The following is a 25785-nucleotide window of genomic DNA, read 5'->3' on the forward strand; positions in this document are numbered from 1 at the left end:
ATCCTCAGCTTGAAAACTCCCTCCCTCGTGGAGTCTGCCCTGGACCCTCTGTGGAGCCACCCAGCTTCCCCTTGCCTGTCTGCTGGCAACAGTGCCTGACATTTCTTTTGGAGTCGCCCCTCCCCTGCGCTCAGCCCTCGGCCAGGGTGACAGATCCTGGAACTTTTGCTGGAACTGCTGGGAAAGAGGCTTTCTCTTTGACTTGCTTTCTACTTCCTAGCTGAATTATCTTGGGCAATTGCTGAACTTCTCTGTGCCTTAGTTTTCTCACCTGTTAAATGAGTGATAATTATAGTATCTACCCTTCCAGGCTATTGAATAATTAAGCAAGTCAATACATATGAAACTCTTAAATTGCTGCCTAACACATAGTGAGTGCTCAATAAATGTTAGCTGCATTAGCATCATTGCCATTGTTGTTATTACTGGAGTAGCTAAGCTGGCAAGAGGTTAAACTTGGCCATTTTACCATACATGGGGAAGGCCTCGCTGAGAAAGATGCCATTACATGAGGAATCATAACTCTTTCCCCCTAAAAAAAGAAAAGACAAAAAGGACTCCCTGATGACACTGGGTTCCTGGATGCAGCCATGTCTGATATCCACTTCTGGAGTTTTCAATGCTATGTGTCAATAATGCCTTTTTTTTCTTTCTTTTTGTTTAAACTGACTTCAATTGGGGTTGCCTTGCTTGCAGTCAAAAGAGTTCTAACATCTTCAAGCAGGGGCAACCTCACCTTCATTTCAGTTCCCACATTGTGTATCATTTATCACCTCAAGAGCCATATTTTCTAAGTCTGAAATCCTGATTAAGGTCTTGACAGAGTTTCTTTTCCTGACCTGAAAATTTCATTACAAAAATAGTCTTAGCAAGTTATAGATTTTAAAAAAATCATACTTAGTAGTTTATTAAAGGGTCTTTATCAAAAAGCGCCACATGCCCTCTGAATCTGGAGCAGCTCAGCCCTCATCACCCCTCGCTTCCTGCCACAGGGACCTGCCAACAGGCCTTCTTTCGCCTTCCTGGCTGTGGGCATAAAGTCAGGCCTGCACCTGACCCGTTTCCCAGTCCCCACAGGGGCTAGCGTGTAGCCATGGGGATACCGATGAGGTAGGTCTTCAGTAAGTGCGGACAGACAAGCGTAAATTTCCTTATCTGCCTTTCCAGACCCTACAAACACAGCAATCTTAATCGAATGAGTGCAGCTCGTGCTTCCCCAGCTGGCGGGAGCAGAGCATACAGCTTGAGCATCTGATTCAGAGCCAAAAATGTTAACCTCTAATTAACTTATATCCTCCTGACACCTATAATGTTAGGATTATGCTAACACACGAGGTTATTAATCATATCTAATTATTCAATTAAGGAATAGCAAACACCCGTGCAGACGGGAGTCTGTGAGCGATTTGCTAGAAAAGTTCAGCTTAGGCTTGGAGCCTGCTGCTGGTGGTAAGAGGGTTTCCAGGGCACTGACCTGTGGGCAGCTTTCCGGGAGGAGGGGGATGTCACCTGGTCTCCCCAGGGGGACCTGCGGCCTGGAGACCAGAGGTTCTGTTTGTGGGCTCAGAGCTTGTCTTGCCAGCTAGGGCACGTCTCCCTTTCTTCCCAAGGGCTGAGGCGACTTCGGCCCCAAGCCCAGACCTCTGCCCACGGCCGTGTGGGGCTTCTTAGCAAGTGCAACCTGTTTGACACATATCAACTCAGCGCAGAGTTCTTGAATGTTGGCTGGGTCCTGTGTAGGTGTTGGGACAGTCACTGCCCGGAGGGAAACGTGGACTCAACGTTAATTTGGAAACAAGCCAGAGATGTGATTTTCCCCTGGGCACCTAAGCCCTGGGGCACAGAAAATTCCCAGGGGTCCTGGGCAACATAGGGTAGGTTTCCAGACCCTCACGCCTGCCTCCCAGGTCAGATCAGGAGACATGCAGGTTCCCTGTCTCATTTCCCATTAACGGTGCCTACATGCCGCTCATCCTCCCTGTGCCGGCTGCAGGACGCTGGAGGACTGCAGGTGGATGTGGGGACCTCACGCCCTGGAGGGCTTCTCCCTGCCTTAAACCTTCGCTGTTGGGGCGAAGTTTCGGATGATCGGAATCCAGAAATGTCATAGAGTGGAGCCAAGGGGTCGGTGAACTCCTCCTTTCATGACGGTGCCTCAGACTCCAGCCAGAGACGGCAGCGCTCCCGGTGGGAGTCCTGTGGGAGCAAAGCAGAGAACGTCACTAAGAAACACGGAAGTCAGTTTTTCCCACGAATTTGATGGTAACAGATTTCTCGCTGATCTTGGGTGATCTTGTCATCTGGTGTGTCATTTGGCCAGAAAGAAAAAGGTATTTCTGAACAGCCAGAGCAGTATTTCTTATAGCTTAATAAAGATTATGGTTTAAATGTAATCTGAATTTTGGGAGGGATCAACATTTTTTTCAAGACATACAAGCTAAAATTTGCTGTTTAAAATTTCGTGTGCCTTATTCCAAAGGAAGTTAAAATCCATTTTATCAAATCATGAAGTGAAATATTTATTCAAATTATAGTCAATCTTCATCTTTGTCAAAGCAAATATTTATGACTTTCTTATTTTCATTAACAAAAAATAAAATTATATGCAACCACCATACCCTTAGTTTTTTAGCACTTTTACCATCTTTTTTCTTAAATATAAATAGAAACTTTGATCATTATGTCTCACAAAGTCGATGAGGCTATTTATGATTTTAATAGATGATTCTTAATTATTGTCATGGCTTTTATCATATATTTTATTATATAAATACTAATTTTTCCTACATAAGATATTGCCTTATAGCAAATTCAATGAGAAACAGCATTTAGACTTATCTTGTTTTTACAGTCTCTTATAATATATGACTTAATTTTATTCGTTTTTCAACATTCTTTGTTTTTTAATACACTTTTAAAATATACATTATAATTTTTAAAAATATGGATTAGTTTTTTATTGTGGTAAAATATACGTAACATAAAATTTACTACCTTTTAAACACTTTTGAGAAAATAGTTCCGTGACATTAAGCACATTCACATTGTCGTGGGCTCTCAGCACCATCCATCTCCAAAACTGTTGCATATTATAAAACTGAACCTCTATATCTATTAAACAGTAACGCCCCATTCCTCCCAGCTCCTGGCCACTATCATTCTACTTTCTGTCTCTATGAATTCCACTGCTCTAAGTACCTTATCTAAGAGGAATCATACAGTATTTGTCTTTTTATGACTATCTATTTCACTTACTATAACGTCCCTGAGTTTCATCCATGTTGTAACATATTGCAGAGTTTCCTTCCTTTTGATGGCTGAATAATACTCCGTTGTGTGCATAGACCACATTTTGCTTATCAATTCCTCTGTCAGTGGACACTTGCTTTGCTTCTGTGGTTTTAGCTATTGTGAATGACGCTGCTGGAAGCATGGGTGTACAGCTATTTCCTAAAGACTCTGCTTCAGTTCTTCTGGGCATATATCCAGAAGTGGAATTGCTGGATCATATGGTAATTCTACTTTTAAATTTTTGAGGAAACTCTATACTGTTTTCTACAGTGGCTGTCCATTTTGCATTCCGACCAAAACTGGAACTGTTGGTTCCAGTTTCTCCACATCCTCACCAACACTTACTGTTTTCTGTTTTTTGATAGCAGCCATCCTAGGACGCCTGAGGTGGTATCTCATCGCAGTTTTGATTTTACCTGATTTCCTGATGATTAGTGATGTTGAGCATCTTTTCATGTGCTTATTGGGCTTTGTATATCTCTTTTGGAGAAATGTCTGTTCAGGTCCTTTGCCCATTTTTGAATTGGGTTTCTTTGTTGTTGCTGAGTTTTAGGAGTTCTCCGTATATTTTGGGCATTAATCTCTTATTAGATATTATCATTTTAATCTTGACTATTTTTAGTAATTTTTCTTATAAGATGCATTTCACAATTTATTTCTCAGAGATTTTATACTGTTTCTTGAAACATTTATTCACACGTTTGTTTGCGTTAAGAAATGGCGTATGCATCCACCTGGTGGGAAGTCCCATCTGGCAATTGGCTTGAGCCCACTGCCACTGTAATGCCTGGCTTTCTAAGCATACCATCGGTGGCATCTCCATCATTTGGGATGGCTAAGCCTCAGCCTCAGGCTCTTAACAAAACTGTACCTAAAACATACGATAAAATACGATCCAACTTTTTCTCTTTCAAGCGCCTCTGAATGAGCGTGGGACTGGCCAATCTGATGGTCCTCTGTGAGTTGTGAACGGGCCTTTGGGTAGATTCCCAGAGACTGAGCAATGACGATTTCAACGACTGGGTAACAAATCCCCTTCTAAGGTGAGTGGTTTCCAATTCCTTGCTTTCAAAAAAATCAGAGAGAGATCTAATCGCTATAATTCAGAAAGAGTCCTAAGAACTGAATGATGTTGGTGTAACAAAATCCTTGCTTACTCTCAGATGTGAATAAAATTTCTCAGTGTTTAGAAGCATAAAACAAAAACACGAAAAACAAAAGGTAGGAACAAACTTGGTGTGCAATCTGTCCTGCTCAAGTCTAGAGACAAGTGATGTCCATTCATGGTGAGGCCCCAGCTGAAAAGACATCTTATAGGACCCCCAGTAAGTGGATTTGTATTGATGTGAAACACAGAGAGAGGGACTCAAATGCCCTCTGGACGGCTGGACCAGTCATGCTGCCCCTTCTGTACCCTTCCTGATCAAGGGGACAGATATGGGGATGGCTCCTCAGGAAGCAGAGCAACAACTCCAAGATCATCTCCTTAAGTGAAGCACTCCCCAATACAGCTCACTTTTTATATATAATAATTTACCAGAATTTCTACTCTATTATCTTGAATCGATCAATTATGTATCAATAGTAATTTTAATGATCACTCAACCCAGAAAAAAATTTGAAACACCTAGAGCCTTTTGGTCATATGAAGCAAGACAACCTCAGTTTGTAAGCTTGTGTCTGCTGAAGACTTTTTATGGGGATGAGAATAAAGGATGTTCAACGTAGAATTCTATGACATTGGGATAAACTTCAGTGATGGGAGTGGCATGGAACTGTGTTCAAAGAGAGGAAAGAAGTGGTCAGATTTCTGACTGTTAAAGTGCTCTTGTTATTTTGTTGTTGTTCGTGTATTTTTTTTAATGGATAATGGTGGATTTTAAACTGCTGTGGTATTTACCTTCTATTGCATAAAATCTAAAGAGATCTAAGGGTTTTATTTTAAAATGCCAGTATTTATAATACAGAAGAAATTATATATTTGTGTGAAAAAGTTAAATGTAACCTTAAAAATATGTGAGGAGATTTTCATACTTTGGTTAAAGTTCTGTTAAGGAGTTCGTGCAATGGCGGAAGAACTTCTGAGACAGAGAGGCTAGTCAGGCGCCGCTGTCTGGGGGAAACTGCAGTAAAGTCTGTCTATCTAGATACGGTGGCACGTCTGCCTGCGGAGAAGGGAGAAGCAGTGAGCCCAGAGGTGGGAATGTGTTTAGTCACAAAGGCCTTGGGAGAGAAGCCAAGGATTCTGGAGTTTCAGGGGTATATTTAAGTGTCAGGCTAGTGATGGTGAAGGCCATTTTAGAAAGTTTATTTGGTGCTGTGACAACACATTATTTGGCACATGGAGAGGGCAGAGGGACGGGAAGAAAGGATGTGAGAAGTTAGGATCTGAGAAACAAGAAAGGCAGAAATTAGGCAGGGGAAGGAAGGTGGGAGGATATATATTCGGCAAGTAGAATTGACAGATGTTTGTGACTCACAGGAGTGGGGTGAAGATGAAGGAAGGTGGTGGAATCCAGTCTCAGGTTTCTGACTGATTCTCTGGGCACAAATGTTGCGGGGGGATATTAGAAGCAACCTGAGGTCACTAGATGATATCTCAAACTATTTTGGGCTTAAAGAAAAATGAAGTCTCATCACTATTACCATTATTTTACCCAATGTGGAAAAGATGCACTTTTTAGTCTCTCAACTCTACTCTGTTATGGAACCACTAGGAGAAGTCTGGACTCAGGCTTCCCCTGGACAGGGTGCACTGTGTCATTTGCATGTTGGCTGTCAAAAGAATAGTAAAAGTCTGTCTTATTTCACAGACGAGGAAGCTGAGACCTAGTGAGAATGTGAGGAACAAGGTTACATGACAATTGTTTGGAAGTTTTCTGTAAGATGATTTGTCAAGGAGTGAAATGGGTAATAGCTCATGCTCTATGGGCGTAAGGTAAAATAAGTGCTCTACTCTTGTTATCTCCAATGGAGAAGGCATATTTGTGAATGGATCAACTTTCCAATTAAAAGGCGAAGAATGGAATAATGGATAAGAAACATGATCTAACGATATGATGACTAAAACAGACACACTTGAGATTCAAAGACACAAATAAATTGAAAGTAAAGGTATGGAAAAAGGTATTCCATGCAAACAATAACCTAAAGAGAGCTGGAGTGGCTGTACTAATACCAGACAAAACAGACTCTAAGACAACAATTGTTACTAGAGACAAATAAGGACATTTTATAATGATAAAATAGAAAATCTATCGAAAGATATATCAATTATAATTATAACAACAGAGTTCCAAAATACACAAAGCAAAACTGACAGAACTAAAGAGAAAAATAGACAATTCAAAATAGTAGTTGGAGACTTCAATATCCAGTGTCAGTAACAGATAGAACAGCTAGATAGAAGGTCAGCAAAGAGTAGAAAACTTCCAACACCATACAACAATGATGCCTAACATCCACCTGCAGAACGTTCCACCCAATGACAGCAGATACACATGGACAAGTATCCAGTATAGACCATATATTAGGCAACAAAACAAGTCTTAATAAATTTAAAAGGATTGGAATTGTACAAAGTATGTTCTTACCACAAAAGAACAAAATTAGGAATCAATACTGGAAGGAAATTTGAAAAATTCACAAATATGTGGAAACTAAACAACACACTCCTAAATGACCAATAGGTCAAAAAGAAATCACAAGAAATTGGAAAATACTTTGAGATAAATGAAAACGAAAACACAACATATAAGAATTTATGGGTTACAGACAAAGCAGTGCTCAGAGGGAAATACAGAGTTGTAAATACCTACGTTAAAAAACAAGAAATATCTGAAATCAATAACCTAACCATCTACCTTAAGAAGAAAAACAAGAGCACCACGATCAAAGCAGCATCGGGAAGTAAACAATAAAGATAGAGTGGAAGTAAATGAAATAGAAGAACAACAGAGAAGATGTACAAAACCAAACACCGGTTCTTTGAAAAGATGAACGAAATTGACAAACCTGTAGCTAGATGATCAAGAAAGAACGAGAGATCACCAAATTACCAAATCAGGATTGACAAAAGGGACATTAATATGGATCATATAGAAATAAACATGATGATAAGGGAATACTATGAACAATTTTGCACCAACATATTAGATAAGCTGTATGAAACGGACAAATTCCTAGAAAGACACAAACTACCAAAACTGACTCAAGAAGAAATAGTAAATTGGAATAGATATGTAACAAGTAAAGAGATTGAATTAGTAATAAAAAAGCTTCAGAGAAGAACCCAGAACTAGATGGCTTCACTATTGAATTCTACCAAAACTTTAAAGCAGAATTAACACCAATTCTTCAAACACTCTTCCAAAAAAATAGAAGAGGAGGAAAGACTTCCTAACTCATTCCATGAGGCCAATATTACCCTGATACCAAAACCGAATTCATCACAAGAAATGAGAAGTACATATCAATATCTTTAATGAATATGGATACAAAATCTCTCAACAAAATAATAGCAAATCAAATCTAGCAGCTTATAAAAAGGATCATTCACTATATGAGATTTATCCCAGGAATGCCTGATTGGTTTAACATATGAAAAATCAATCAATGTAATGCTCCATATTAATAGAATAAAGGATGAAAACAACAAGATCATCTCAGTAGACACAGACAAACACTTGACAAAATCCAAAACCCTTTCATGATGAAAAACACTAAACAAACTAGGAATGGAAGGGAACTTCCTCACCCTGATAAAAGGCAATTTGAAAACCCACAGCTAACATCATACTTAATGGCAAAAGACTGAAAGCTTTCCCCTAAGATCAGAGACAGACAAAGGCGTCTTCTCTCACCACTTCTATTCAAGCTTGTCCTGGAGGTTCTACCCAGACCAGTTGGGTCAGATAAAGCAAAAAAAGTCAAGCAGATTGCAAAGGAAGAAATAAAACTATTTATATTTGCAGATGACATGATCTTATATATAGAATATCCTAAAGAATGTACAAATAAGCTATTAGAGTTAATGAGTGACTTCAGCAAAGTTGCAGGATACAAGATCAATATAAAAATCAGTTGTATTTGTATACATTAACAATAAACAATCTGAAAATTAAATTAAGAAAACAATTCCATTTACAGTAGCATAAAAAAGAATAAAATATTTATGAATAAATTTAACCGAAGAAATATAAGACTCATATGCTGAAAACTACAAAACATTGTTGAAAGAAATTAAAGAACACCTAAGTAAATGAAAAGACATCCCTACTCATGGATTGGAAGCATTTGTTAAGATGGCAGTACATTCCAGTTTGATTTAAAGATTTAACGCTCCCCCTATTCAAATTTTGATTCTTTTTCATAAATGGACAAACTTGTCTAAAACATTTATGGAAATGGGACAATGGGACCCAAAATAGCCTAACCATCTTGAAAAAGAACAACAAAGTTAGAAGACTCACACTTTCTTATTTCAAAACTTACTACAAACCTACAGGAATGAAGACAATGTGGTCCTAGTATAAGGATAAAATATAGATCAATAGAATAGAATTGAGAGTCCAGAAATAAACCTATGCCTCTATGGCCGATTATTTTCAACAAAGGTGCCAAGACCATTGAAGGGTGAAAGAATAATCTTTTCAACAAATGGTGCTGGAACAATTGGATTTAGGCAAAAGATAAAGTTGGACCCCACTTCAAAAAATATAGAAAAACTAACTCAAAATGGATCAAAGATCTTAAAGTAAAAACTAAATCTATAAAATTGGTGGAAGAGAACATAGATGTAAATCTTTGTGACGTTGGATTAGTCAACAGCATCTTAGATACACCACAAAAAGCACAAGAAACCAAAGAAAAATATAGATAAACTGGACTTCATCAAAATTCAGAACTTATGTGCATCAAAGGATACAATCGAGAATGTGAAAAGACAACCCACAAATGGGAGAAAATACTTGCAAATCACACATCCGATAAGGATCCAGTATTCAGAATATGAAAAGAACTCTCACAGCTCTACAGTAAAAAGAACACAATTTAAAAAATGAGCAAAGGAATAGCCATTTCTCTAAAGAAGATATACGAAAGGCCAAGAAACAAATGAAAAGATTCTCACTGTCATTAATCATCAAGGAAATGCGAATCAAAACCACAATAAGATATCACTTCAGAGCCACTAGGATGGCTAAATTAGAAAGATGGACAATAACAAACGTTGCTAAAGATGTGTAGAAATCTGAACCCTTATACATTGCTGGTGGGAATGTAAAATGGCACAAGTGCTGTGAAAAACAGCTTGGAAGTTCCTCAAATAATTATACACAGAGTTACTTAAGACCCAGTGATTCCATTTGCAGGTATATATCCCAGAAAATTGAAACCATATATTCACACATACACACACAAACCTTGTGAACAGCATCATTTACAGTATCAAAAAGATGGAAACAACCCAAAAGACGATCAACTGGTAATGGATAAACAAAATGTAGTATATCCATACAATGAAAATTATGCAGCTATGAAAAGGAATGAAGTACTAATATATGCTACAGCATGCATGAGTCTTGAAAACATTAAGCTAAGTGAAAGCCACTATTATATTCCCATGCCATTATATAAAACCCATTATACCCATGGCATTTCTATAAAATGTCCACAAGCAGGCAAATTCCTAGAGATGGAAAGTAGATTAGTGGTTTCCAGTGACTAGGGGTAGGGGAGAATGAGAAGTGACTGCTAACGGGTGTAGGGTTTCTTCTCGGGATGATGGAAATATTCTGGAATTGGATAGTGGTGACAGTTGCATAATCTTGTGAATATACTAAAATCGCCTGGATAAGAGTAAATTTTATGTTGTATGAAATTTTTTATGAAGTATATCTCCCCCAAAAATCTCTACATGTTGTGATGATGCCAAATTACTTATCCCGAGTTGCTTTTCCCAGTAAGGGGTTTGGCTCATCTAGGCTTCAGAAAGATGTGTAATAGACAAATCTACAAGTACTTTTTTCTTTGAATATATGTCATTTTCTTCTCCAAGAGCTCTAAGCCCAGTGCTGGGAAGTCATCCTAAGCCTCCTTGAGTAAAAAACCTTGTGAAGGGCCTGAGAGAATGTTCTTTACTCTGAACAAGAAGGCTGTGGCCACCTCTATTTCTCCTTTAAGCAGAACCCAGTATGATATTTGGCACAGAGTGTGTGCTTAATCGCAGGTAACTTACCAGATGTCTTCACAGCATTCATTCATTTATTCATTTGCTCCATTCCTCCCTCAATCGTACATTTCATGTCTTTAACGTGCATTATGTGCCAACCACTGCCATTTTAATTCAATCCAGCAAAAATTTATTAAAGCACCAGTTGTGTTCCAGATGTCATGTGGGGAGGTCAGGGAGGCACAATGAAAGCTGAAATGAGACCCATGTTCTCCAGTGGCTCATTGTTCAAGGAGGGGAGACAGTTACAGACCCAAGGTATCTTATGCCAAGGCTAAGGTGAGTAAAGACCTTGGTGGACATATAAACCAAGTACAACAGGACTGGGGAAAGTCTAGCTCTGGTGCATTGAGCCAATATGAAGAAGAAGGGATTGCAGAAGAATCTGTGGGCCTCTGCCATTGGAGTACACAAACCAACAGTCACCATGGATTACTGAGGATTCAGACCCCTGAGTTCAATGCTCTATTGACTATGACCCCCTTGTAGGGCCTTTGTCTGCTCTGTGTGGAGGTGAAGTTTCACATTCAGTCTTGAGCACATCAGCAGGGGTGGGAATGGTGGCCTTTTCTAACCTGGGGTAAAAACGGAACACATACAAGATTACTTCTCCCCACAACATCCTACGAGGAAGATACCATTACTCACCCTCACTCTACAAGTGAGGGTGGGGAGACTCAGGGTGCCTTCCAGACCTTCACAGGGCCACGAGCCACAGGTGGGAGTCCCGGTGCAGCAAGCAGCACTGAGTAGTGCTGGTGCCAAAAAGAGGAAGGGACACAAACTGCAGCTCATTGATGTCACTTTCCCTAGCACCTGGCCTCATCTTTCTCCCAAATGCGTAAAATACCACTACTGAGCGCCCTCCTAGTCAGCAATGGGGGACCCTCTTGGGTGATGTCTGGAGTGTTCATTCGAAGACTGAAGCATGATATCCACATCTTAAGTAATCATCGATAGTGTTGAACTTTGAAAATTATCAATTATACCCGACCTGCTTGCAGACAGGATTTCAAGTGGCATATAAAGAGACTTCAGGTAAACATCTACGTCATGAAAGAAATCTAAAGAAGCATATGGGAGAGTGAACATAAAAACTAGAGTTACTAAAATTGACCCTTATATTTTGTTTTGAGCTTCCTAAGAGCCAAGGCAGCAAAAAGGAAACATATTGAGTTACAGAAGTACGTCAGTCTTTTTTTGCACTAAATTTCAAAGTATTTAATTAAAATAGACCTTGAACAACTATGGTGGATAACAGTTTCAATACCAGTTTTCTGGATTCTAGCTGAAAATAGCAATGTAAAGTTATTTATACTCTGTTACATACCAACCAAAAGTAGCCAAAAGGAATGAAAAATGGAAAAGAAAGCTCCACATTCAACTAAACTAGAAAAGAAAAAGCCACTACCTCAAACCACACACTGTGAAGAATGGCTGGAAAATAAAGCATAATTTGGAACAAACAGAAAGAAAAAAGTACAAAGTCATGATGACCCCGCAGGTGTCCCATACAGAGTTCTCTGAAAAGAGCACAGCCATGAATGCTGTGATCCAATGATCCAATTAGCACCTGCCATTGCAATATCCGGGGCATGGAAGGACCACGGAGCAGCCCCCAAGCCCTTTCACACTGTGTGGAAGCAGATAAGGGGGCGGGGCACAGGAAAAGTCACACAGAAAAGCTGTTTTTGCAGGAGGCAGATGGAGGGTAAAGTGGGAGCATACACAGCCATTAATTCATCGGATTAGCTAAAGTGACCACAAAACGAAACAACATGCCTACAGTGGATGTTTCACCACCCAGTTCGTGTCCTGTCCTTCCCCTCCCCTGATACCCATCTTTCCTTTTGTGAATAATACTCAGAAAGGAATCGGGACTAATGCAGAGATACTACCCTGAAAGGAAGAAAGAACTTAATAAACAAGGCTGATGAAGGGTACACATCCAGACACTGGAGCTATAAAGTAGGAAAGAATTTTAGACCAACACTTCAGAAGTATATTGGGCTCTAAACTGTCTCCTGTGGGCTGTAAGTGCAGCCTTCTACTCTCTGCTCTGTGGTGCTGGACTCTGCAGCCACGTTTCTGATCTGTCTGCTGCTCCATGTTGGGCTCTGCCAAGAAGAGGGGTTTGAGGGAAGCTTCAAGGCTGTAGGAGGGACAAGGGACCTACTCCTTCCCTCCTGAGCACTTCTTGTCCCTGTCTGCATCACCCCAGCAACCCTTCTTCACTCTGGCAGTGGCAATTTCTTCCTATAGCAGCAGCCAAATCCTATTTACGGCTTTGTCACTTTCACAGAACCAGTGATGTCCTGCCATTCGGAGGCAGAAGCAGCACTCAGCTCCTGCTGTACCAGGACCGGTCAGGCATTGCCTCTTCTCACACCCGTGGTCTCAGCTCCTTGGGCCTTTTCCTCTGAGGTCAGAGACACCAGCACCAGACAAGCAGTGCCCCCTTCTTGGAGGTCTTGGCTCCAGTCCCTCCTCTCAGTTCCTGATGTACTACACTGGCCAAGCAGTCCCATCCCCACATATCTGGGTCATGGGCCCTTGGGACCCCTCCTCAGAGCTGGGAGACACCACATGAACCAAGCAGCAACGCCTACTCAGAAGTCCAGTTTCCAGCTTTAGGATGTCCCTTTGCCCAAGCTGCATACTCTAATATTCCTACCTTCTCATTTCTCAGGCCGAGGAGTGGTGGTGGCTTCCAGCAGCTGTTCTATTCATGTTACCTCAATGTTTCCCTTTTCCCATTTCAGCTCACTGTACTTGGTTGACAATAGTTTATATTAAATTCTTCCTGTTAAGATCCCTGATGTAGTTTATTTTTCCTTACTGGACAGAGGCACAATAAGTTGTAAGGAAAAATGGCACAAAGAAAGTATACTAGAGATAAGAGAAGAGGTAAGACACGAGAAGGAGATAATATTGGTCCGAGTGAGTTAAAGAAAGAAATGAAAGTAAAAACATGAAACTATGATAAAGATAAACGTCCAATCAGCAGCACAGGGTGAAAAAAGGACAAGATTAAAATTATAGGCAGCAGTATGGATAACACACTTGGAAAAGAACAGAGAGAAAGGATTAGAGAAAAAAATATTAATTAAAGAGGTCCAACCATATATACATATAAATGGTGGTCAAGAACAAGAAAATTTAAGAAGTGGAAGAGAAAAAATATTTTAAAATATAATAAAAGAAAATACTCCCAGAACAAAGCAACCTGAGTGAACAGAATGAGAAGGAATGCCACAATTTAGGAAAAGACACAGACACAGAATGAAGTATCTTGGTGAAGATCCAAGAATTTGATGATAAAGAAACACTCCGACAAGGTCTCACATAGAAAGGGGACAGCAGTTTGGTCCTAGGCTCCCTACAGCCACAGTGAATGCAAGTTGACAATGGAACAAAATCTTTGCATTTATCAGAGGAAAAAACCTTCCAAGAATTAAATTTCTGGAAAGTTATTCTGATATAAAAGCAAACAAAGATATTTTTCAAACCTGCCAGAACTTGAGAAACAGCATCCATACATCGATCCTTCCTGAAAAGGTGACTTCCAACTAAAAGTAGAAGCTTCATAAAAATAATTAAGCTTATAATAAGACAAAACAACCCGAATCAAATACGAAATAATAGCATCTACAAAAGACAATAGGAATGGACTCATAGGGGATCCAGATATTGAAGTTATAAGATGCGGACTTCAAAATACATTTGCTTCCTATGTTAAGAAAATAAGAGAACAGACTGAGACTTTTAGCCAAAAATCAGAAGCTATAAAAAGAATCAAACTTAAATTTTATTACTAGAAAATAAAATAACTAAAATAAGAACTCAGTGAATGAGTTTAATGACAGATTAGATACGGTTAAAGAGAGAGTTAGTAAATTGAAAGATAAATTTGAAGGAAAGACCTAGATTGATGCAAGAAAAGCACTAAAAAAGGGAAAAGGTTTTAGGAGATTAAGACATATGGAAGAGATTTAACATACATGTAATTGGAGCCTGGAAAGGAGAACAAAAAATAGGGCAGAAATAATATTTGAAGAGAGAATTGCTGAAAAATTCACAGAACTGTTTAGAGATATCAACCCACAGATCTAAGAAATTTAAACTCTAAGTAAGATATATACAAAGAAAAGCACATCTAGGCACAACATAGTAAAACTACTGAAAAACAAAAACTAGGACAAAATCTTTGAGTTATCCAGAGAAAAAAGATACTCTTCAATCTGACTTCTCAACAGACTCAGTGGAAGTCAGCACACAGTGCAACAATACAACGCAAGGTGCTGAAGGAAAATATCTTCACTATGGAATTCTAAGCCCAGTGAAAATATCATTTAAAAATGAATGTGAAGTAAAGATACATTCAGAAACACACACACACAAATGAGAGCATAAATAAAGTACAGATCTACAATAAAATAAATACTAAAGGGAAAAGGAAAATAATCCCTGGTGAAGATTTATAAATCTGATGGGGCATGAGCACAAAAATAGGTAAATATATGGAAATTTAAATAGATATTGATTGTATAAGAATGTCTTGTGGAGTTTAAAATATACAGTGAACTAATATGCATGGCAAATATAATTATAAGTCAGGGTAAATAGAATTAAAACGTCCAAGTTCCTAGCATTTTCAGGGAGGAAGTAGAAGTACTATAAATATGAGACTTTGATAATGACGTATGCTCTAATCTTTATGGTAATCACTAAACAATCCAAGTAAAAGAATGTGCAGTTACCAACCTAATAAAAATAGGATAGTGGAATAGTAAACATAATCCTAAAAAGGCAAGAAATGAACATATAACAGATAAAAAAATACAGAAACTAGAAATGTGTTCATTAAATCCAAATATATAATTATTTCATTAAATATAAATGGAAAAATTCTCTAACTAAAAGACAAGGAATGTTAGGTTGCACAAGGAAAATAAAGGACATGTTGCTTATAATGGACCCACTTTAAAGAGAAAGAAAATTTGAAAGCAAAAGGATAGAAAGAATATAAATGCAATCCTAACCAGAAGAAATCTTATATAGTTATATTAATATCAGACAATGTATACTTTAAGGCACAAAACATTTAAAAAGAGAAACATCTAATAATAATCATAGACGATAATAATAAAGGAATATATAATTATTCTAAATGGGTATGTAGTTGACAATATAACATCAAAATATAGGGCAAAATTGGTAGAAATAAAAGGAAAAATATGCAAACCCACAATTTAATGGGAGACTAACATGTTTCTCTCAATTATTGATAAAATAAGTAGACAAAGGCAGTAGGGAAATAGAAGTTTTGAACAACAAGGTCAAGAAACTTAACCTGATTGGTATGTCTAGACATTGAATTATTTGAAGTGCACAGAGAGCAGTAAAATGCTTTGTTGCTGAGACACATGCATGTCTCCTAAATGTCAAAGGACCGAGATCATTCAGAGTATGTTCTATGACAACAGCTGAATTAAGAAAACTAGAAACTAGAAAATCCCCATATAGATAGAATTTAATCAACCTCTAAAATAATCCATAGGAACAGAAGAAATCACAACACAAATTAGGAAATAATTTGCAATTTAAAATTTATAATGTATTACAACTTGTGGAGTAAAGTTAAAACTGTGATTAGAGGGAAATTTATAGTCTTAAGTGGATATATTAGGAAAGAAGAAAGGCTGACATTTATTGCATAAGTATCCATCTCAAGAAATTATAAAAATAGCAAATTAAATCCAAAATAAATGAAAGGGTCAAATAATTACGATAGCAACAATTAATGAAACAGAAAACACAGAAAATAGAAATAATCAACAAAATGAAAGGTTGCTTCCATGAGAGATTAATAAAACTGCTACACCCCTATGAGGCTGATGAAAAAGAAGAGTGTGAGTAATCAATATCAGGTACTGCAAAGCATGAAACGACAGGGTTTAGAAACTTTATATGCTGAAAACAGAGAAGACCATTATTTTCAACTATTTGTGCAGCATTTATTTATTTATTTATTTTAAAGATTTTATTTTTCCCTTTTTCTCACGAAAGCCCTGTGGTATATAGTTGTGCATTTTTAGTTGTGGGTCCTTCTAGTTGTGGCATGTGGGACGCCACCTCAGCATGGCCTGATCAGCAGTGCCATGTCTGTGCCCAGGATCTGAACTGGCGAAACCCTGGGCTCCCAAAGCGGAGCACGTGAACTTAACCACTCAGCCACGGAGCTGGCCCCTTGTGCAGCATTTATAAAAATTGTGTGTTAAATTATTAGGAAAAGCACTGTAAAATCAAACGCTTCTGCTTTTTCTCCTTTTTAAAAATCAAATACCATTCTCTGGCTAGATGACTATCTAGAAGATAGTAAAAATGATGTCATGTAGCTGAAGCTATGCTCAGGTAAAATTTTTTAGCCTTCAAGAGTGGAAAATAAATAAATAAAATAAGCATTCAATTTGAGCAAAGAGAAAAAATAACAGAGTTAACCTTAAAAAAGACAAGAAATTAAATACCATGAAAGCAGAAATTGGTCAATTTAAAAACAGAAAATGAGAAGTAGAAATCTCAAGAGCTGATTTGCAGATACACTTATGTGTGCACGCTCAACAAACTCCTATGTGCACATATGCTATGCATGGACACAATAAATTCAGCAGCTTGTAAAAAGGACAATTCAAAAAGAGAAGTTGGATGAAATCACAGATACAGAAGAAAATTTCAAATTCGAATTTGAAGGAATATTTTGCTTAATATTATGTAAATAAATTGCAAAACTCACATGGACTGGATGATTCATTCCAGAAGACCTGGGAAACCTCAACAGATCAACGGCCATGTCTAAAGCTGAGAAATTTTCAGACTTTCCTCAGGAAGCATCAACTTCGAGAGAGGCAACCATTACCTGCAAGAGGCAGTTGTTTGTGTTAATATGGAAAGACTTCCAAGGTGCTCTGCCAGGCTGAAGGAACGAGGGCGCACAGGTGCGCATCCACATTTAGGGTGTGCTGCCACGGTTGTAAAATCGTGCACACAAGGGTATGGCTGTTGTATGTGCCCCCGATTGTTTCCTGGGCACCTGAGAACTTGGACTCTGGAATACTGAGGTTTGACACTCAGGAATGTAGGGTGGGAAGAAGCTAATTTTTCATTGCACATTCTTTTTGATCGCTTTGATCATTTTTTGCCATGCTGTTGTCATTTTTTAATGAAAAAAGTGAAGACAAAAAGGGTTTTTTGGAAAATGCCAAAGAGATCTCCCCATGCCTGTTTCTAGTAAACAGCTCTAGAAACAAGCCGCAGGAGAGCTTTGAAATGTGAGCTGATGATGTGGAGTGTCGCTGACCTGTGCTGTAGCTGCTGGTCTCCTGTAATGACCTCTGAGTGTCTACTGGGCAAGTCCCCTGTTGGTTATAATAATCACCCTAGCTTTGAGGCCCCAATTCCCTTTTTGCCAGTGGCAATGCTAACCCATTCTTTCACTACAAAATAATAAAATTCGGTTGGGAGAACGGTCTCCGAAATGAGAGCAGTGATTAATACCCACAGCTGTCAGTGTTTAGCAGAAATTTATCATATTAACAAAGAATTATATTCATCCAGCATTAAAAAATATGACTGAAAGAATTAATTTTCAATGTGATAACTTAAGCAAGCAAATCTTGCATGACAATGAGAGTTTCTGAACTTCTAATGAGCTGTTTAAAATATTCGAGTGAAGCTGAATTCACAAACCAGTTCTCTGATAATAATTGCTAAGATCCAGGACTCCCCTAAATGAACAGTTTGGTGAGATAATTTCCAAGAGAATTGATTTGAGATAAGGACTGATGAAAAAGACTAATGAATAAGGGAATCAGAGGTCAGAAACAATGACAGACTGTTGTATCTGTGGCCCCACGAACCAAGCTGGTGACCTGCCCTTGTGTGGCCCGCTCCCTGTTCACTCTGTGCTTGGCCATATGACGTTTTAGGATGGACTCTTAGCAAGCGTGATGCAAGCAGAGGCTTGACATGCTTTCACATTGGGGTTTGTCTTCCCAGAATGCTTCCTCGTGGAAGCCAGCTGCCATGTAAGAGGTCCAACTGGCCTGAGGCCACCATGCTGTCAGGAAGCCCAAGCTAGCAAGGGGTGAGGCCACATGAAAAGAGAGCTTTGTCTGATCACCTCCTAGCTATTCTAGCTCTCTGAGTTGAAACACGAGATATAGGTTGCATGCCACAACCTAGCATACACAACCAGAACTGAAGAACTGCCCAGCTGAGACCCCGTTCAAATTCATTTTTGTTGTTGAAGCTGCTAAGTTTTGAAGAATTTTGTTGTACGGCAATAAATGCCTGAAACATAGGGCTATGGGACCTGAGACACACCTTGAAGAAAAGGTAGCAGGCACCAGAAATAAACACATGAAGAGGGATAGTACTTCCATCACTAACAGGGTCGGAGCATCGGCTACCTACTTCACAAGGATTCTGTGGGTGACAATGTAGTACCGATCCTTGACTCAGGTGTGGTCCCCACACCAGCAGCATCAACATGCCCTGGGGACTTGTTAATTTCTAAAACTCTCAGGCCCTGCCCAGACCTGCCGCAGCGGAACCCACCTCTTCACAAGATGTCCAGGGGTTTCCTGGGCTCCAGTGTGAGAGGTGCTGGTCAGGATAAAAGAGTAGAGGTCTGGGCCCGTATTCTGGGTTCGTAAGACCCTGGGGATGCGTTGCTCTGAGCAGCGAGTAGGTGGAGGACCCCTGCACACACACGTGTTTGAGACGTCTGTCTCCCTGGGAGTGGTTCACAACTGAAGGTGTCACCACTACCCACACAGCAAGCAGTCAGCCATCTGTGTTCCAGACTTCCCATCGCAAGTCACCAGGCCACTGCGGCCGTCCCTGGAAAAAATCAGTAAACGGGCTCTTTGTTAACTGTCAAAGCAGAAGCACTGTGTTGACCAGGACAGGGAAGTGGAGGGGACAGTGAACTTCCCTGGTGGGGGGGGCCTTAAAGAGGGAAGTGAAGGACAATGACCAAGGGTCCCCCAGGTCTCCGAGTCCCTGGACTCCAGGTGCCTGAAAGGCTGGTCCAGCGGCTCTCAATGTGAATGTGCATAAAACTCATCACCATCAACATCACGATCAAAACTCAGAGGCCCAGGCCTCCCCTGGAGATTCTGCGCCTGAGAATCTGCATGTTAACAAGGCACCATTGTGAACATAGTCAATGGAGGTGATTCCAGGACCACCCTTTCTAATTTAATTTGAGAAATAAAGAAATTTGACAGTACCAAGCAGTGGTGTGCTAGTAAACCAGAAATCTGAAAGGAGAAAACCCACAAATCCCCTGACTTGTAGCGTCTCCTGACTTCTGTGGTGTAAACACTCTGACTATCTCAGACTTCAAGCCACCAGTAGGACAGCAACCGGCTCCCAACCTGCTGCCTCTGTCCCAGCGGAATCTCTCGAGCTTGTGTGAGCCAAATAAATTGCATGTGAGAAGCAGTGTTTCTTGCTGCAACACTAATGCTGTTGGTAATGCTGATGCTACAGCTAAGAGTATGATGCGCACTTACTGTGCCCTGGGCCCCTACATCACCCCACCCCCACCTACCAACAGCCTCCAGGGGGCAAACCTCAGAGCCAGGGTCTCTGTCTGGAGCTCCACCGCCACCTGGTGGCGGGGCCGAGTGTCCTGGTGCTGGGCCGGGGAGCAGATACTGTTCCTGGCTCTTAGTTAATATCAGCCCTGATGTTGGTTCCCGTACAGTGAACCCAGCACATGTGGGTTAAAACCAAAAGCACACATTCTCAGGTTCCTGGTGCTTTAGTTACACTCGTATGTAAATGTTTGTTTCTTTAACCTCTGACCCCCTGAGCTGTAGAGCCAAACAGAAGTTACACATTGTTAAGGCTCAGATGGCCTCACGCCAGGCTCCCACTAAAGTCATGCTAATCCCAGGACCTTGAAGTCCTTTTACAGAGAAACTAATGTCCAGGGAATATCAGGAAACCGAAGCTTCCCAGGCCCGACTCCTCGGCTTCCTGACGTCAGAGTCTCCCTCCCACCGTGGAGACACACAGCCAAGGACACTCATCTGAGCAGTCCTTTGCCTCCTCCACTGGAAGCAGCCCCAGACACAGGCCAAGGGGAAAACACTGACCAAGAAGGCCACGGTCCCCCTCCCCTACCTAAAACCCTAAATAAAAACCCTTCCTTTTAGCTTTTCAGGGAGTTTGGGATTTCAGCGTTAGCTGCCATTTCTCCTTGCTCAGCAATGTGAAATAATAAAATTCCTACTTCCACTAAGCCCCATGTCAGAGATTGGCTTGCTGCGCAATGGGTGAGCGAACTCACTTCACATTCGATATCAATGCTTCTTGGGGTGTGGTCCCCTTGTAGCCACCCAGGGTGGCCAGGCAGTCCCAGCTAGACATGTGAGACAGTTGCTGTGTTATGGGATGGAAGCCGGTGATGATTGCTTGAAGCCATGCAGGAAGCCATGAACCCTTCCAAGACAGCAGATCACACAGCCTCCCTGGAGAAATCCTGGAGGACCTACGCCCCATGGCCAGCACAGAAATGCAGCCCCTTGGTCTGGCCTCAGACCTTCCCCGCCTCACTGTCTTTCCCTTTCACTCCTGCTCCCTGCGGGTTGTATTTCCCAGGGGGATGTTGGCAGGGATGCATCTGTCCCAGGCTCTGCCTTATCAGGGGCTGAAATTGAGACCAATCCCAGTTCAAACTCAGGATGGCGTTACCGGGGGCAGGAGCCTGTGCCCTCCAGCTGTCCTCCTCTCCCTGCAGACTTCAGAGAGTTCTGCGTCCCTGCCCTGGCTGGGTGCCCTGGGCCTGGAGCGTTTGAGCATCTCGTCTGGGGTCAGCCTCAGGCAGGACTGAGCTTCCAGAGCCAGTACAAGAACAGTCCTGCCTGCTCCCAACGGTCCCAGAGGTGAGAAACTGACTGAAGCAGGGAAGTTTCACCTTCTACAAGACTTTCTAATATCTTTTCTAAATACAGCTTTCCAAATACATGTTTGTTTGTTTATATATTATATATAATCATATATTATTTACAATATTATATTATATTTACTATATGACGTAATACATAATATATAATCCCAGCTTCCCAAATGTATATATAAATGATAATACATATAATGTGATATTAGATTAATATATTTTATGCTATGTATATTATTATTTATACATACATTTGGGAAGTGGGGATTTGGAAAAGATATTAAAAAGCTTTTAGAAAGAGAGACTTCCCTGCTTAGGAATAAAGTTCCTCATCATAAGAAGAAAGATCTCTGCAATTTTCCCTGGAGAGAGTCGCACCAGCGCTTTGGTGTGTCCTCCGCTGCAGCTGTTCTCCTCCAGTAACTCAAGCAGGCTGCATCGCAGAAAGTGGCAGGATGTCTGCGGCATCAGCTGTCCTGAACTGCTGGTCCCCACCGCTCTCCGGAGGGGCCGCGCCCGCACACCTGGCGGTGTCCGACAGCAGGACGGTGTGCTGAGATCCGCTCAGAGCGCTGATTCAGTCTCTGTTGGGGGACCTCTGGAGTCCCGTTTCTCACTCTCACCTACGACGCTGCTTCCGAGCAAACACATCCCAAATTCAGCTCTCAGGCGCAGGCTGGCTCCTGGGGTCTCCCAGCCAGGCTGGCATTTCTGTTCCCTCGAGGGCAAACCCCTCCCTGAGGAGATTTGAGGGGACAGCGCCTTGTGCAAGATTGCTCTCATTATTTGCTACAAGCCAGGAACATGCTGTCTGCATTTCTTGCTTAGTTTTGCACATTTGCTGTCTTGCTCTTATTGACTAATGAGGACTCTAAGGTGACCCAGAGAAAAAGGCCCCGTAGCATTTGGATTAAAGATGTGAAATAGCAAGGACCAACAGAGGCACCTGGGAGGAACGGGCTGCCGCCTCTTCCACTGCTCTAATCCACTGCAATCGTGATGCTCCCCACCCAGAGCTTCCCCGGAGGCTGCGAGCCCAAGCAAAGCTGTCCTTGGAGACACACACAGCCCAGACCTCAGCAGCTTTAAACAACCATACTGGTCGACCTCATGGGTCTTGGGGCAGGAACGTGGACGAGCACAGTGCGACAGCTTGTCTCTGCTCCTGGATGTCTGGGCCTCCAGCTGGAGGGCTCGGCCAGCTGGGCTCGGCGGGTGCCCAGAGCTCGATGTGCTCTCTCCACGGCCACACTTGGCACACAGCCTCCAGCATGGCAGCATGGTGGCCCAGGGCTCCAAGAGGCACATGCGCCAGGAAAGAGAAGAAGCTTAGCCTGGAAGTCAGCATCACATCGTGAGGAGAGCGCAGGGGACAGACAGACCTCAGTGCAGCCACCTTTAGACATTCGTCGTCCAGGCAGTGGTCTTACAGAGGTGACCTCAGTGCTACCACAAGCTCGATGTGCAGGGACATATGTTGCTGGGCCAGAGAGTGGGCTGGGAGTGAACAGATTAGAGCTGGGGACAGTCTCAGGGAGGACAGTTCCCCAAGTAGCAGGCTAGCGCACCACACAGGGTGTCCTGGAGGGTCCTTGGGCCACCCAGGCCCTGTTGATACCCAGGGACGCAGTGGGACTGCTGTGGGTTCCAGGCAGGCAATGAAGTGGATTTTGGCAACAGAGGCACCATGTTGCTGGAGATTCATCAGTTCATTCAGATCAAGAGCCCAGCCAGCCTCAAGGGGACAAAGAAATGAGGGAGGGGCTGGCCACACCAGTTTCCTAGCCAAGGGTCCAGGTGTCAGGTTTGATTGCGCAGCTGGATCCAGGCAAGAGGGAAGCTTTCCCTCCACCCCATCCCTTAACCAAGGGGACTGCCCTACCCAGGGGCCTTACAGCAGCGAATCTGAGTCCAGGTCTGCTTCACGGGACGATGGGCCTGCTGGTCTTTCTGCCTGGTAAGGACGGGTAGGGGCCTAGAAGCTCTGCTGGGTGTGGCCTGGGAGGGCCTTGACCTGTGCCCTCTTCCAGTGTTTCCCCGGAGCTGGTCACCTCTCGGCCTCTCGGAAACAGAATGGAAGGCGGAGCAATGCCATCAGGAAATGGACGGGCACGTGGCTGGGGTAGTTTCATCCCAGGACAACCGGTGCGGTGCATGGCTTGGCGGCTCCGTGACCCCAGGGTGTGGAGGGAGCTTCTGTGGCTTAGACCCCGAGCAAATGAGCACTTGTGCGGAGAGTGAGCGGTAGCCTGGGGCCCGAGGAAGGGCTGCGGCGGCACTGTCACCTGGTCTGGGCGCCCTCACCTCCCGGTGCCGCTACTTAGGGGGTGCTGTCCTCTGCACCCACTGCCCACACAAAGAACTGCCCCCTGGGCCCACGGCGTGAACTGGGGTTAGGGCTGACCCATGGCAGACGCAGAGGTATTGGAGCTCCCACCCGCGAGTCCCCAGGCTCCTCCGGGGCCCCTGCTCGCCCCAGCTCACTGCAGGGGGCTGTGATGGCTTTGTTGGCTTGGCTTTTGTTCCGACTACTAGGATGTCACATGTCCTCATGTGACTAGAAGAGACTCTGCGTCTTCACACAATTTTGGCTCAAACAAAATAAGTACTCTTGTTCATGATGCAAAGTAGGGAAGGTGGCACCAGTATGAGCCCATGGACGACAGTTTTGAGAGTGAAGCGGACAATGGTGTGGGTAAAGGATGCCATGGCTCCTGAGGGGACGTGGGGGTGAAGGGAGGGAGGGTGGGAAGAGCATGCTGCTGCAAGACTGTCTGAGGACTCCCCGGGCCCAGCAGCCTTGCCCAGTGCTGAGCCCACGAGGCTGGAAAGAGGTGAGTGTAAGCCATGTCTCTGCCTGGACGAGGGGAGGTTTGGACTTGAGTAATTCAAATCTTCCTTCGTCATCCTCAGATGGAGCTCCTGAGGAAGGTTGTCACAGCCACAGGGCTCTGGTGAGCTAGGAGCCCTTTCTATTTTCACGTCAGTCCCTCAACACCCACCGTGAGCTCGGGCAGCTCATGCTCTGAGCACCAGGCACCCACGGAAGTTACCCGGCACCTTTCCCTCCACGACCTCCCGGGAATGCCCGTGGTGCTCCCTGGCTAGGATTCTGTGGCACGGGCCGCACAGTGCCTTTGTAGTTGGTTTCCGTGTCTCAGGTGTGCCCATGGTGGCATCACAGCACCACCTCCAGAGGACGGGGGACACAAGCTCTTCCTCCACTGGGCAGAAGAGAAAACAGAGGTCCACAGAGGCCCAGTGACTCACACAGGCTCAGTTGTGACTTGTCCAGGCCTGGCGAGGATGTGACGATACTGGGCAGGTCTACAGCATCAGCTGCTGAGCTGGGACATACGTTGTCCCACCCAGGGTCCCAGCAACATGTGAAATGAGTGCAGATATCATCCCCACTTTTCAGGAGAGGAGGGAGGCTCAGAGATGGTGAGTAACTTGCCTCAGGTCACACAGCAAGCGAGTGGCTGAGCCGGCATTGCAGGGCTGCCAGTGCTCGTGCTTGGGAGCAGAGGTGGTACCAGGGTTTGCTGCATCTCCCGCCTCTGTCCTGGTATTAAGAAGTGGTCATAGCAGGGACACTTAGCCACCTCCAGCCTCCCACCCATCCCCGCAGTGTGTCGCTGCAGGCCGTGGCCCTGGAGCGGGAAGGCAGGGAAACATGGGGATTACACTGTACTCCATGCGCAGGTGCAGCCAGGTTCCAGCACAACGTGGAGCATGTTGCAGCCAGTTAAACACCCCAGTCACCACTGTCCTGGTTCAGAAGCAAATCCTGTCCAGGCAGCTGCAGCATCTCCTTCTAAAGGCTGTGGAGTCCTTCTGGCCTGTCCCAGCCCACGGGGACTGCACGGGATCCAGGCCAGGTGTGTGACGAGCCTGTGCCAGGTGCAGATGTGGCGAGGGCATGCGGGAGCGGTGAGCTCCTGATGCTGTCAGGAGTGGCACTGACAGCTGGGCCCACCCGTAATTAATGACGCTTGCCCTGCTGCTCCCGGCCCCCCAGTCAGAGCGAGACGCGACCTCTGCGCCCCGCAGCTTTCTCAGGCTAAGTAGGGCCACTAGACCCAATCGTATTAGATGATTACAGGTTACCTGGGGGCAGACGTTTACTCTGGGAAGTCAGGCCTTCAGAGCATGAAACTGTCGCTTCACCTCCAGCGTCTGTGCTCCGGGCCGACCCTGCGAGTTCTCAGGAAGGGCCATGAGCTGAGCCAAGAGCGGGGGGCGGGGCTGCTTCTCTTGCCCGGGCATGAGCTTGTCCTGCCTCTGAGCAGGT

General features: G+C 43.1%; 1 long non-coding RNA gene across 1 annotated transcript; it reads right to left on the reverse strand.

Moving 5' to 3' along the window:
* Positions 1–876: 876 nt before the first annotated feature.
* LOC111769940 (uncharacterized) lies at positions 877–25728 on the reverse strand. Its single transcript, XR_002802767.2, has 4 exons — positions 21870–25728; positions 19139–19423; positions 17316–17438; positions 877–2196 (listed from the first exon to the last, which is right to left on the reverse strand). It is a non-coding gene; the product is annotated as an uncharacterized lncRNA (long non-coding RNA).
* Between the last annotated feature and the right edge of the window lie 57 nt (positions 25729–25785).

The sequence above is a fragment of the Equus caballus genome, chromosome 22 (assembly GCF_041296265.1).
Source record: "Equus caballus isolate H_3958 breed thoroughbred chromosome 22, TB-T2T, whole genome shotgun sequence".
NCBI classification, from domain to species: Eukaryota; Metazoa; Chordata; class Mammalia; order Perissodactyla; family Equidae; genus Equus; species Equus caballus.